General features: G+C 37.0%; 2 long non-coding RNA genes across 2 annotated transcripts; both read left to right on the top strand.

Moving 5' to 3' along the window:
* The first annotated feature begins 5,468 nt into the window (after positions 1 to 5,468).
* LOC119490423 lies at positions 5,469 to 6,469 on the top strand. The gene is made up of 2 exons (XR_005207404.1): positions 5,469 to 5,561; positions 5,842 to 6,469. It is a non-coding gene; the product is annotated as an uncharacterized LOC119490423 (long non-coding RNA).
* Positions 6,470 to 7,728: 1,259 nt separating this feature from the next.
* On the top strand, positions 7,729 to 10,092 carry LOC119490422. The gene is made up of 2 exons (XR_005207403.1): positions 7,729 to 7,950; positions 8,370 to 10,092. It is a non-coding gene; the product is annotated as an uncharacterized LOC119490422 (long non-coding RNA).
* The last annotated feature ends 1,413 nt before the right edge of the window (positions 10,093 to 11,505 follow it).

Here is an 11,505-nt window from a genome sequence, read left to right on the forward strand (position 1 = left end):
ATGGAAATGTAGACTACACAAATAATCTCATCTGTCCATAATTACACTCAGTCCTTCTAAAGAAATCCCAAAAATATACAAACTCTCACCTATACCCGCTCACACACATATGTGTGTTTCCTATTTTCTGGACACATGATCAGGTTACAGGTAGATGTGCCACTGTCAACACATATCTGACTTACACCCTCAGATGTTGAAAGAAAATGTCATTTGTCTGCGTTGGAAAAATATTTCCAAGTGTTTAGCATCTCATACTCTTAAACTTGACTTTGCTTTTTTTCATTTCATTTTGTCACATGAAAATTGAAACGTGTGATAACCGATGTTGTATAAGTGAAAGGATGAGATGAGAAAGTGGAAGACAGACCGTGTGTGAACTTGTTTCCATATATTTCATCATGTGAAAGTGATGAGAGTGTTGAAAGCTCTTCTTACTGTGAGAGGGTCGTCCCACTTTTGGCCAAGTGAGGGTGTGAAAAATATTCAACACTAATGGACTCATCCATTACAGTCCTGTGAAAACACACAGTCTAAGTGGAGGAACATTAGCAACGGGGGTCTGTGACCAGTTATTGGTTGTCAAAATGATGGATGAGTGTTTGCCTGCACACCTGTGTGTATACTAAAGCATATGTGTGTGTAAAGGTGAGGTGTGTTGCAAAGAGATGCATGTGATCACAGTTATTCAGTTGTTTAATAATCCAGAAAAGATAGGCTACTGTATACGAGGTCCTGTTAGCACAACAATACAATATAATAAGTAAGTAAAAAAGTATTTATATAGTGCTTTTTACAGACATAACATCACAAAGGGCTTTACAAGATCATTATAAAAAACACACACAAATAATTCATATAAAAATGTAGTGACCACACGAGCCACATGATTAATAAATGACTAATACCAACACAATGCACAGCAAAAAAAAAATACACTTTAAATGCATAAATAAGCAGAGCATTGCTGGGGAAAAATATGAATTGTGCAGAAAACCTTTACAAAAATGACAGTAAATAAAGGTTAAAAAATTCTATCATAAACTGAAATGATTTACACCCAAAGGAAAATCCTAAAACAAAAGTGAAAATAACACCTTGTGAAAAAGTGGGTCAACTGCAACACTACACTCATAAAATAACTGAAGGAAACCACTTCTATTTTATGTCACACACTTTTCTCTGAACAGATCGGGGCTCCGTTGTGTTTTCAGAGCCCTTCGATGATCCACTGACTTCAAAAAGGACTAAAACATGATGTGCACATTATGACAAATTATGAGTTGTGTATGTGGTACAAAAGCCTCGCAGCCCTCTTTGCTCTGAGTAAACTTGGAACAATGCAGTGATGGAATGTAACTAAGTACATTTACTCTGTAAGGACTGTACTTAAGTACAATTTTGACACACCTTACTTGAGTATTTCCATTTTATGCTACTTTCTACTTCTACTTCACTACATCTCAGATGTAAATATTGTACTTTATACTCCACTACATTTACTTGACACTTATAGTTACTATAAGTATCAGATTAAATGATATGATACAGTACTATTGGGGCGTACTATTTATCTACCCAGTAGTATACAAACTATAAAAAATTGGCGAACCACAAAATTAAAGAGCTCTTACATGTATTTTTTAATGATAAATATAGAACAATATATTATTCTACTATAATATAACACTGTGAAAGGAGCCATTCAGCATAATGAGTACTTTTACTTCACATACATTAGTTAAATTTAGCTGATAAAACTTTTGTACTTTTACTTAAGTAACATTTTGAATTCAAGTTCTTGCCTTTTTAAACCATTCGTTTATTTTGAAACGTTTATTATCCTGTGACATCAATGAAGTATTCTGTTGTTGATCTAAACGTGTTCCTGTCAGTAAGGTGTTTAAAATGAAACTAAAATGTGGGTATTTGTTCCTTTCATCATAAAGTTCCCCCTCCCCCTCTGACCTCTATGAAACACCCACAATCTGATTCTACTTTTCTACTTGAATTTCTCATAATTCAAAACCTAATCACAAACATACACACACCACAAATAAGCTGATTGGCAAAATCTCTCAGCCACAAATCTTTAGTTACACATCACACATGATAAACACAAATATTTGAGATCAGTGTTGGAGGACGGTGAACAGACATTTTTATCTCATCTGTTCTTCAAATCCTGACGCATGAATGTTTCATAATAATTACCAGAAGGTTTGGTGCATGACTAGTATATGAGAGCAGATAAGAAAGAAGTCAGGAGTATTTGTGTGAGGAGGGAGAGAGTGTGTGTGTGTGTGTGTGTTTGTATGTGTCAAAGCAGAAGAACACATCAACATAAGCAGGCATTCAATGAGACTCTCAGTTCATCTCTCATTCTCTCGTCTTCCCGTCCCTCTTCATCTCATCTTCTTTTCCTCTCCTCATCCTTTCACCTTCCTTCTCATGCTCAACCTCTCTTGCCCCTCACCTCTTCCATGTGTGTATTACAGTATTGTTGCAGACGTGGGCGTCAGCTACATGAGGATTAAAGCCACTTGAAGCAGAGTGACTGCAAACCTCAGATCTTAGCAATGTCACCACTTCGTAAAAGTTATTAGAACCGAAAGGAATACTGGACAAAACTACACAAAAACAAGACCCAGATTGTAAGAAAAAAAAATATTGTTGTGACATTCTGACGGCAGCCATTCTGAACATCCTAACTTCCTGTTCTTCATTCCCATGACAACATTGAATCCGTAAGGCAGCAATCTTTCAACATACTGAAGCACTTTGGTCCAGCTATAGGATTAAAAGAAGATGTGTCTGTGTCGTCACACCCTATATCCCAAAACATATCCTGAAGACAAAACACAGACACACATTTATTAAACAGTCTTTCCTGTAATAAGCCACAACGCTGGATCTGTAGGAGCAACTTATGTCTGCCTCGGAGGACGCATCATTTCATCAGATTGGAGAGTCTGCAGTGCTTCAGTGTGTAACCCCGTCAGTGTGCATGTCTGAAGTGTAAAAGCAAGAATCCGTCACTGCACAGCACAACACTGTTTCCTTTCCTCTCACTTTTTTTTCTCACCTGGAAATACCTTTAACACCATGTTACACAATCGATCAATCCAGCTACCAGCAGGAAGAGCCACCATGAGGACAGCTGAATGTCACCCAGGGCCATGCAGTAACTACTGTGAACTGTAATTATGGTAACTAAAATGTAAATCTTCTGGTATCTGCAGTGGACTTTCCTTCAAATTTTGAATAATAGTAATATACTTTGTCATAAAGTAGAGATTGTTCCTTTAACTTTCAAGTAAAACAACTTTTTGCATATTGCCACACTCACACACACAAAGCATTGACACTTGTGAATGATGTTTGACCCAAGTCAAAAGATAGAAAGCGAGCGATGGAAATAATCCACACAGCTCATTCCAACAGTGTTTCCCTGTGGAGCTTTACTGACATTTAGTTGACATAAAGCTGCACGCTGGCAGCGATCCATTACGTCTTCATGTATCTGTTAATGGGTCTGCCTGAAGAGTGTGAATTCTTGATCATTTGGGATAAAAGATGGAGGGGTGATATCGATTCAGAGAGAAAACCTGCAGAGGGAGGAACAAGTGCTGACTTTGGAGAAGTTAATAAGAAGTTATTTATCCAGCTGCAGGCCACTATCTCACTATGTGTGCTCTAGTCGGCTGAATCATATAACAAATGCATGTAAATACACATTTTAATGAGGAAACTTTAAACTCTCCTTACCCTCTCCTCCTGTTACTATGTGGGATCACTGTTTTCTTCGTCTGACTGTTATGTATGAGCTTTGACCCCTCTGCATGGGTCAGCTCTCAGAAGTACAGCCCTGTTTTGTCTGAACTTTTGACCTTTTGACCTTCAGTCTGGGGTCATGGCCATCAGAAGCAGCAGCAGAGGAACACCAGTGTGGTGACAAGCTGCTTCAAAGACGCGCAGCCTTCCAGGTTGTTGAGCTGTTTCTTTTTAATTCATTAAGCTCTCCCAAAGGGACATCTGGGAACCTGAAAGGCTCTCATGGGATCAGAAAGGTCCATATCAAAATAAGGAATAATATATAATCACTGTTAGTTTGTTAATGAGGAGGCAGCCAGTCAGAGACCATACTGACACTCTGTAAATATCTCATGTTGTCATGATACTGTCTCTGCTGCCCTCTGGTGGCTCTAAAGGAATCATTATTGAACAGTGATGGTTCTTTCATTAAAAATACAATGAACATTACTATCCCCAAAACACAACATTTATGATGTCATGAATGGTATTTGAAATCAGTCATATGGTCCATGTACTGAGAGGGTCTCTGAATAATGTGACTTTTTGTTTAGTTGAGAAGAAATTCAGAGGAAAAACCTGAACGTGGATAGAAAGAATTTAGAGAGAAGTGAAGGTTGTAGCGGATCTGTTTTGTTAATTCAAATTCACAAAACATGTGCTGTATTGTTCCTGTGTTTCGTGGAGCAATATTACCAATGCATCTATACTGTGAAATGATTTTAATAAGGGAAAATACATCTATGTATGTTCTTCTGCAGGTCTTTGTCTTCTATCCTTTTCCTTGGATTGCTGTTGCACTTTCTGTGTCTAGAGACCACTACAGAAGCAGCTGCAGATAAAGAAAAGAGTTGCTGTTGAGTGCTACAAAGACAGCCTTCAAAGTTGTAGACATTTCTTTTATAATCCATTAGTCTCCCACAGAGATTAATCCATAAAATAAGATATGATAAGATAAGATAATCATTTATTAGTCCCACAGCAGGGACATTTGCAGTATTACAGCAGCAAAGGTAACAACAACAAGAGGCACAGTAAAAAACAACAACATAAAATATAATAGTAGACCGACTGAATGGTTGAGTTCACATTATTACACATATGAAATATGAAATGTTGATATTGCACAGTGGTAAACATTGATATTGCACATGAATCAATAGTTAGTTTGTTGTATGTGCAATCTACTGGGAGCAGTGTTGGTTGTACAGTCTGACAGCAGCAGGAAGGACCTGCAGGAAAAAATAATAATAATCATGATAAAAAATATCATTATTATTGTTGTTATTATTACTATTATTATAATTATTATTATTATTATTATTATTATTATTATTATTATTATTATTATTATTATTAACGAAAACAATTCCGAAGTATCTTAACTGCATGGGGCAGCAACTAAGATTATAATTATTTTGTATTATTATTATTATTATTATTAATAATAATAATAATAATAATACAAACTAAATAAATAAATAAATGCAGTTAAGTTATTTCGGAATTGTTTTTCATTTAAAATTGACGTTAAATTGTCTTTGTGTACTTTAGCATTTATATAGTTAGACATTTATCCATAATGTAAAGTATAGTATAGTATAGCATTGTAGAACAGTATGACGCTTTTATTCTGAAATACTCCTACCGGACGTGTCACCTTGTATTTTGTTAAGTGAAACACGAACTGCTCGGTGATAAAGTTCTGGTGGACAGACTGCACAGCGTTACTACCTTATATAATAATAGTAAGTACAACACTTCATTATCAGTGCACGCTTATGAGTTTAATTCGTCTTTCAAACGTATTTTGTTGCGGGAAGCTAATATAGTAACTTGTGAACGAACCTGGGTAAAATAAATGAACATTACAGCATCGAAAAATAATTAAAAACCTTTTACTGTCAACCAAAACCGAACAAACGCTAATGGGTTTCTCTCAGTGTGTTTGAGCTGCTGCTGGGTGATTGTACTGTTACTGTAAAGTGTTTAGTTTATTGTCATTATCCCTTTTCCATCCATTTCTAGACCGACGAGGACAAAATAAGGGAAACACCACATGAAAAAACAACTTCCGCTCTGCAGCATCACATCACATCACATCACATCACATCACAGCTACAGAGAGGCAGCTGTTGGGTTATTATCTGGACTGACAGCTGTGATTTGTCTGCCAGCTTCAGAGGAGACACATCCACTTCCAGCATGAGTGAGATAACAGACTTTGACAGAGGCCAGATTGTCGGTGCACAACTTGCAGGTCTGTCAGCCAGCAAAACTGCCCAGTTGTGTGACGTATCGAGTCGAACTGTCCTCAAAGTCATGAGTGTCTATAACACACATGGACAGACTTCATCAGCAAAGAAGAACAGTGGGCACAAGCCAGACAGGAGAAGGAAAAGACTGACAAAAGCTGCTGCTAATGAAGAAGCTGCCGGTGGGAAACCAGTATCTGACCCCGAGGTCGACACACAAAACCCTGATGAGGAGACCAAGAGACCTGAATCCCAGACCAAAGACAAAGACTCATTTTAGTCTGATGTGCTGTGTTTCAGGCTTTCCAATGTATTAGCACTGGTTAATGTTTGCATAAAGCCACAACTCTAACCCACAATTTTGCTCACTTTTGTTTATTAAAGGACCTGTTTGTAACTTCTTATACATATAAATCAATCCGGGTCGGTGTCCCATGCGCGCTCGCGTGTGGCTACGCTCTTCAGACAAGACTCCAACACAAACTACACGGAAGCACTAAAACCGCAAAGTTAGTGAAGCCTGTATTGCAAAACAGTGTTGGCCGGGGTCGGAGGACGGGGGGGGAGACCGTAGCTTTGGTCTCCAGGGCCGGAGTCTCTGCTCTACTCTGCTCCTCTGCCTGCTTGCCTTCACTCACACACCGCGCTCGTTCTTGCTATTTCGCTCCACCTCACGTACATACGCGCACACTACACACTGCAGAAGACTTCGTAGCTCTGAGAATATCTAGTGAATGTGGACGTTTGTGTAGAAATAAATGCTGCAGCTCCTCCAGACCAACAGAGGTTTTCCGTGTCTTGTGAAGTGACGGGGCTCCGCAGCGAGTGTGCTAGCAGCAAATGTACTACGGAGTATTAGGGCCACATTGAGGGGAAAAAAAATCAGAGATTTCCAGAATACAGTCATAATATTATGAGAAAAAAGTCATAACTTTACAAGAGACAAAAGTCGTAATATTACGAGAATAAAGACATAACTTTACGAGAAAAAAATCGTAATATTACAAGAATAAAGTCAGAACTTTACGAAGAAAAAGTCGTAATATTACGAGAGTAAAGTCAGAACTTTACGAAGAAAAAGTCGTAATATTACGAGAATAAAGTCAGAACTTTACGAAGAAAAAGTCGTAATATTACGAGAGTAAAGTCAGAACTTTACGAAGAAAAAGTCGTAATATTACGAGAATAAAGTCAGAACTTTACGAAGAAAAAGTCGTAATATTACGAGAATAAAGTCATAACTTTACGAAGAAATAGTTGTAATATTACGAGAATAAAGTCAGAACTTTACGAGAAAAAAATCGTAATATTACGAGAATAAAGTCAGAACTTTACGAAGAAAAAGTCGTAATATTACGAGAATAAAGTCATAACTTTACGAGAAAAAAAATCGTAATATTACGAGAATAAAGTCAGAACTTTACGAGAAAAAAAGTCTTAATATTACGAGAAGAAAAGTCATAACTTTACGAGAAAAAAAGAAAATAGCACGTGAAATCACTACTTTATAATATTATGACTTTATTCTCGAAATCTCAGATTTATTTATTTTCCTCAATGTGGCCCTAATACTCCATCGCACCATAGACCTACAACAATGATACATAAAAATGAAAATGTAGACAAAAAAACAGTTATTCATTTCCATTTGTATAAATCCACAGGGAGCCACATGAGAGCGGCTGAAGAGCGGCTGAAGAGCCGCAGGTTGCAGACCCCTGCTTTAGGTGGTGTTAACCTTGGAGTGATGTGTACAATAGTCGTGACCCCTTTTATTCTGAAAAGCTCTGACCGGAACTTCTAGTCCTCCTATTTCCGGTGAAACATAAACATAAACAGCTCGGTGATGAAGACAGGCTGCTTACGGTGGACAGTTTGAGATGTAAGTAACGTTAAAACAGAGTAATCAATGCACACGGACTGTGAGTTTTATTTGGCATTAAAATGTTAACTATATATTCTCGTAAACGTTGTTGAGGGAATCTAGTAGCATGCTAATGCTAACTGGCTAGCTTAAAGTGCATCATCCTGTGACTGTCAACAAAAACAGATCAAATGCTAGTTAGCTTCTCTAATTGTGTTTATCTGTTGCTGGATAATTGTACTGTACTGTAAAGTGTTTTTAGTTTATCTTGTCCAGCCCCTGCTAAGTGAAAGTCTCAGGTGATGTTAGCTCTCACATGTTGGTTGTGTGAGTCCTGATTCATCTACCTCAGCATGCTGTTGTGTCAAACAAATATAATGTTTTGAAATGTTAATCTCTGGTGTTTATTATTATCCTTTTTTTTCATCCATTTCTAGACACAGTGGTGGATGTTTCCCTACCCTGGATCTCTCCACTCCAGTGTAGAAAATAATGGAAACACCATATGACAGAAGACTTTGGAGCACCTAAGTCTTACAGGACCTGCTACCTGCCTGCCAGTTGGGATCATCTGTCCACTGTCAACACTTATTTTCAACGCAATATGAGTGACTTAACAGAATTTGAAAGATGCCAAATAGTTGCTGCACGACTATCAGGTGCATCTGTCACAAAAACTGCACAGCTGTTTAATGTGGCGAGGGGAACAGTATCCAGAGTCATGACCGTGTACATCAAACATGGACGAACAGCATCAGCGAAGAAGAATAGCGGGCGCAGGTCAAAGCTCACCGAAAAGGACAGACAGACACTTCTCAGGATAGTCGACGAGCACCCGGAGTATACGGCCTCAAAAATAACCACAGAGTTGAACAGACACCTCTCTCACACCGTCTCAGTAAAGACTATACGGCGTGAGCTTCACAAAGCCGGTATTTTTCGGGGAGCAGCCAGTCGGAAACCAGAGACCGAGACTGAGACAGAGAAGCCAGATGGAAATAACAACACACCTGACACAGATTGTGGCACACAGAAACCTGGTGAAGAGAGCACAAGACCTGAAATGCAAACAAATGACAAAGATTATGGCACACAAACATCCGTGGGAGACAAAACAATATCTGAACCCCAGGCTAGTGCCAAAGAGTACAACACAGAAAAATCTGAAGAGAGAATACAACTCTAATCCCAAGTCTGTGAAGAAGAGTACAGCACACAAACGACTGGTGAAGAGAGCACAGGACCTGAACCTCAGACTAGTGAAAAGGAATAACCTGTTACATTTCAGCCTTTCCATATTGGTAGTGTTAAGGGAAAACCACAGAATGCCTTCATCCCTTAATGTTGCCAACTGTTGAATGTGACCATTGATCTGAAATGACATTTCATTTTCTAGATTTTATTATTTATTTTTTGCGTGCATGCATAATTGTGCAATATTCTGCCTTTTCCCAAGCTTTTTCAATTTTCCTGAATTACATGTAAACATAATTTAAATGTAGACTGTTGAGAAATAGCCTTAATAGTTTAAAATATCCATAATGTGAATGTTTAACAGCTTATTAGGATATTGTTTGCAAAACACTCAATTCAATACAGATAATAAAATCCCAAAAATCACAGTTTGTTCCCGATTTGTAGACCAACGCCGTGCTGTGATGATATCTGCTGTTTTACACCATATTGTGATTGTTTGTGTTGTACTGTAAAGCATGGCCTTTTTGGGGTTATACAGTATGTATCAAAAAAACTCTTAACGATAAGGTGTGAAATCAAGCAGCAACTACAATCCTGCAAGAGTCTTAAAATATAGTTCCTCTACTGTCACCGTAAAAAAAAAAAAGAAGCTTACTTTTTGAAATATGAAGTTGTTGCAGATAAAGCACCTTTGTCTACTTTTATAAAATGTAGATGATATGAAATGTTTGACATATTCACAGGCACTACTTACTCTTTGCTGCAAATGTATTGAGTGATAATTGATACACCATAAGGTATTGAATCTGAATCATCACATCCCTCCCATGCTACCTCTTTGCTTCTGTATACTAAATGTCATGTTTATAGCAGCTGCATGTGCATAGATGTGGGATGGGACACAAGGCATCAGGCAACATATGTAATTTTGTTCTACATATTAAAACATTACACTGAAAAAAAGCAAAAGTTGTCTGTGTGTTATTTTGTTAAAGTATAAATATACTCTGCTCTGTTGTCTTAATGATGTTTCTAATATTTTATCCTCTCAGTACAACCCATTACAATTCAACAGTGATGGAAGTAAAAATTCAGATCCTTTACTTAAGTATAAAAGTACCAACACCACACTGAAAATACTCCAATACAAGTAAAAGTCCTGCATTCAAACCGTATGTAAGTAAAGATAGTTGTATGTAAGTATTATCGGCAAACTTTACTTTCGGTATCAAAGGTAAAGGTACTCATTGTGCAGAAAAATTGTCCCGTTAGTGTTTTATGATTGTATATGATGTTTTTGTATTAATATTACTGCTGCATTTATGTGTAGTATGTTGCATTTTACTGCTGTATAGATGTTTACGGTTGTGCTCGTTTTAACTACTTTATGTACTGTTAGGTAGTTTAATCTACAGCAAAAAAAAAACAGCCCTGCTTTCAGCTTTGTAACGATGCGTTTTCCAGCTGATCCAAGAGGGTTTTTACATAGATTGTTTTGTTTAAGAAGTAGGAGGATTTTCTCAATCCATAAAGGGATACTCAATCCTTCAATTTAGCAGAAAAATTCAAATTAAAAATCCTCAAATTTGGAGATAGATGTATTTTTTTACTGGAAAGGAAGGGTATGAAAAAGTGTAATCTGAAATGTAACTAGGAACTATAGCTGTCAGATAAATGGAGTGGAGTAAAAAAAAATACAATATTTGCCTCTGAAATGTAGTGCAGTAGAAACATAAAGTTGCATGAAAAGATAAGATAAGATATTCCTTTATTAGTCCCGCAGTGGGGAAATTTGCAGTGTACAGCAGCAAAGGGTAGTGCAAAAAACAAGATGCTTCAGCTAACACAGTAAACAAAAGCTGAACAAAGTGTAACAAAATATGAACCATTTGAATAGAAGGAAGTATAAAAATAGGAGCAGTATATACAGTATTGACAATAAACAGACTATTAACAAAATTGCAGAAGTGGAAAATTACATTGCACAGTGAGAATGAATGAAATTCCACCTGAAAATATCAGGTTATTGTCAGTTTTTGGTGTGTAAGTGGTCTACTGGGAGCAGTGCTGGTTGTGGTGTCTGACAATTCAATGAAATTGATGTTATGCAAAATTCAACGGCAAACTACTGCTTCCAAAAAGACCATAAACTGAATTAACACCTCTCTAAACCGTTTTTAAAAAATGACAATCATATTTTAATGGCATCTTATATTTAAAAAATTATGATAAAAATGTTGAATGTGTTTTTTTATGGCACAAAAAGCACTGACATACATACGACAAATGTACTGTATTTATTTTATTTTATTTTATTTTATTTTATTTTATTTTATTTTATTTTATTCACAACGGCTGCAAATATATTTAAAATTA

Source organism: Sebastes umbrosus, chromosome 6, assembly GCF_015220745.1.
Source record: "Sebastes umbrosus isolate fSebUmb1 chromosome 6, fSebUmb1.pri, whole genome shotgun sequence".
Lineage (NCBI taxonomy): Eukaryota > Metazoa > Chordata > Actinopteri > Perciformes > Sebastidae > Sebastes > Sebastes umbrosus.